The following is a 3,715-nucleotide window of genomic DNA, read 5'->3' as shown; positions in this document are numbered from 1 at the left end:
TAGCTTGGTGTCCTCCGTAGCTTGGTGTCCTCCGTAGCTTGATGTCTTTCCTAGCTTGGTGTCCTCCCTAGCTTGGTGTCTTTCCTAGCTTGGCCAGAGGACAGAGCACTGGCCGCTCTTCTATTTCCCTCCCTGATATGGTCACCCCATGTCTCTGAGCACGGCGAGAGCTGCTCTGAAGCCTTCCCTCCAGGCCGGGCATGAGCCTTGTCTCCATTCCCAGGCGAGACTAACATGTGCTGAGGGAATTTGCTGTCATACTGTTGATCAGCCGTAAGCTGACCCAGGAAGGCTGAACTTGACTTATTCCTGTGTTTTCTCATGGTGGCGGGGTGATCGAGAGACCCTCCAGTAGCAATGAGGTGGGAAGAAGGTGACGGTTGGCCAAAGCACCTTGGCTGCTCAACAGGCCGCGGTGGGCTTGTTCCTCCAGGCAGCTCTGCATTGCTGCAGCGCGGCAAGCAGCTCCCGGCACCGCACACCGCCTCGTGGTTGGCAAACACAGCGGGGACGGAGCTGGGAGCGATGGTCTTCCTCCCCTGCATCCTCTGCACAGTCGGGCTGTCAGCGCGCGGCTCCTCCGAGATGAATGGCATCGCTTTAGCTCATCTCGGCGGTGTCGGAGTGATAAACGCATCCCTTCGTGAGCCTCTGACAAATCCCACCCGGTGTGGTGCGCCTGAGGGTGGAGAGGAAGGTGTTGGGTTCGTGGGGAAGCTGCCATCGTTTGGAGTAATCGGTGCTGGTGAAGCTGAGCTTTGTGAGGGCCGTACTCAGAAATGCGCCAGGCTCGAGGGGTGGGATCACCTGGGGATGCGATTCCCCCCCACGGGGGGTTCCGCGTGAGCAGGAGAGCTGGAGGAGTTGCACAGAGACAGTGCGCGGTCACTTTGGACACGGGATGCCCTTTGTCCCTGCCGCCGGGTTGCCAGAAGTCAGGGTGACGTTCAGGAACTCCGAAGGGTGTCCCCAAAATTCAGCTGTGGGATTTGGCGAATACGATCTGACTCTCCGATGCGGAGCCCTCCCGTCTGCCTCCCGAGGTCCTCGCTGTCAGGTATCAACATCAGCACCGTTACAGCCTTCCATTCCTGACGGCTCTCCCTTCGGAGGAGGTAGGAGCTTCAGGATGAAGACTTCCTTAAGAAAGTAGTTCGATATTTTTTTTATACGCAGGGAAAACTCAAACCCAAATTGGTTGCTCACAGGCCGTTCCCACAAGATTTTGCTCTTTGGCCCTGGGCTATGAGGTTCTGCTATGAATATTCATAGCTCATCCCGTTCCTCCTGCCGTTGGAGCTCTGTGATTACCGTTGTTATAAATAAATCTCTCATCTGCTGAAAGCACTGCCTCGTGCGGGATCTGGCACTGCCCAGGGTGGCTCTGGAGCCGTGCTGGCCCACACCTCTGGACCACATCAGGGATGCTCCTGCCCGGTGGGACGGGTGCGAACCACTTCGGCTCAAGTCTTGCTCGTGAGGAACTTCAAAAATCCAAAAGAAACCGGGATGAGACTGGTGCAGTGAGATGGCTTATCTCAGTCCTTGCCCCCCTCCCTCTGGCGCTCAAACCTGCTGGTGTTGACTGATTTCCGGTGTTTAACGTGATCTGTCCTGACGCTGACACACAGCACTGCTTCTGGAAACTGGGGAGCTCTTGGCCAACGTGCTGCTTGACGGGACAGTCACCCTCCTCAGATAACTCCTCAGATAAGAGCTCCTCAGATAACTCCCCCGGCTTTCCTTGTGCATCACCTGAAACTGAACGATATTTTCTTTGGTCATCTCCAGACGCTAATTTTTCTTCGTTTATCTTTGCCAGCTAATTCTTAGCCTGCCTGCAATGGCTCCTGCGCTGTGTATTCACATCAGACACAGCCATGATTCACTGTAATAGCTCCTAAATACTCATTTAAGCCAGTTAAGTGACCATGACTGTAATAAACAACCTCTCGTGCTCTTTCTGCTCTGGCTTGCTGCAGAGCCGGCCATGCCTTGAGCTTCGCAAGGTGCCACCACCCCCCTGATGCGTGGGAGCCTTTGGTGGGCTGGCTGCCGTCGGAGGGGGACGTTCCTTGACTCTGTCTGTCCTGGGCTAAGCCTGTTCCTGGTGGGAGTCCTACGGGGGGGAAAACAAGCCCTGCGCTACCCTAGGACTACCCCAGTGGAGTACCCGAGCCTTCCCCTGGGATGAGAGATGCCTTCCGCCTGCTCCTCGGCCGGGCCCGCGCCAAAAAGATGATGTTGCTGCATTGCAGGCGGAGCAGGGGGAGGCATTGCTTACTTCTTGGCATTGCCACCGCTTCCAGATCCTCTCTCTACGGTCATAATCCACCTCTTCCAACTTCTGCAGGTGACAGGAGACACTTGTGCTCTCCAAGAGGAAGAGGCCGAGCAGTGGAGCCTCTCTGCAGCCAAGGCAGACCCAAACCCTTTGGGCTTCTTTGCCTTTTTGAAGAGGAAGACGGAGGAAGAGGATCCATTGCTGAAGACAGTCACTAAATGAGAGTCATTTCCATGCTGCCAAGGCTCATTCGGGGGCTGAGTAGGGCTCTCCTGTTGCTGTTTGCTCGGAGATGCTCTTCACACCCTACACCCCAAAAATTCCTCTCTCCGAGCGGTGTTTGATGGTAGGTAGCTCATGGGCACCTCTCCTCACATGCTGCTCTACAGCTCCTCTGCAAAGGCTGCCGTGGCGGCTGATCCTGCTTTACTCCATCCTCCAGACATTTCTTTTTTCCTCCCGGACAGCTCTAGAGATAATGAGTTCCTGGCCTTTGCAATGAATCTCAGTGCTTGGGACAGATTTATACCGCTTGACCTTTCGTATTTCCCTCAGTTCTTTGTTTTCAGCAGCGCTCTGACGTCCATCTGCACCTTTGGTGGGTTTCCAGCCTTCACGCCATATATTAAGGTAGAAATCACATTAGAGATGAACAGTCACAGTTTGCTCTGTAAATTACACATTTTCCATGACCAAATCAATTGAAGATGGTGGTGGTGGCTGCCCTTCGCTGGACCATGGCTGGGTTTCCTTCTGGACATTTCCATTGACTGAGATGTCACGCCAGGTTTCGTGACTCACGAAGGTCAGTGCAGCTCCAATGACTGAGAGACTCCTCAGCGGTGTGATGTCTCCTGGTGAAACCCAGCCTGCTCTTCTCCTGGATGTTTTACTTTTGTTTTGCTTCAAGGAATGTTCCAGAGAAGACCGTCCAAGCCCATCGTTTGTTGCTTGCCTTGGGGTCACTGTGATACTCCAGTTCCTTTGGTCCTCTGCAACTACAAAACCCTCATCTGCAGACTTGGGGTCTGTCACCCTGGGCCACTTGGGGGTCCCTTCCAACTTGAGATATTCTGTGATTCTGTGACACTGTGGGGCTGCTGTCCCACAGCCAGGAGGAGTGTGGTGGGGCAGTGACTTGTGGGGCCGTGGCCAAAGATCTCTTCTTCACAGAAGGCTTCTCTGAGTACCAGCGTCATCCCTCAGCCCTGCAAAGACAAAGTGCCTTTGGGACACGGAGACTGTTAGGAGAGCCCTAAGGAAAAAAGCTGTTCTCTGACCAGGGGGACAAGAGGCGCAGTTGGATGACAAGGAGATTTTGGTGGCCAGATGCCAGCTACCCCACCAAGGCCAGCACCAGTCAGACTTGCTCTAGATCTGTTTCTCCTCTTAGATTCCTTAGAAAGTTTATTTTTTTATTTATTTTTTTTT

This window comes from Charadrius vociferus, unplaced genomic scaffold (genome assembly GCF_000708025.1).
Source record: "Charadrius vociferus isolate BGI_N301 unplaced genomic scaffold, ASM70802v2 scaffold1125, whole genome shotgun sequence".
Classification (NCBI taxonomy): Eukaryota; Metazoa; Chordata; class Aves; order Charadriiformes; family Charadriidae; genus Charadrius; species Charadrius vociferus.
The sequence above is the reverse complement of the archived record's forward strand: the minus strand, read 5'-3'. Positions refer to the sequence as shown.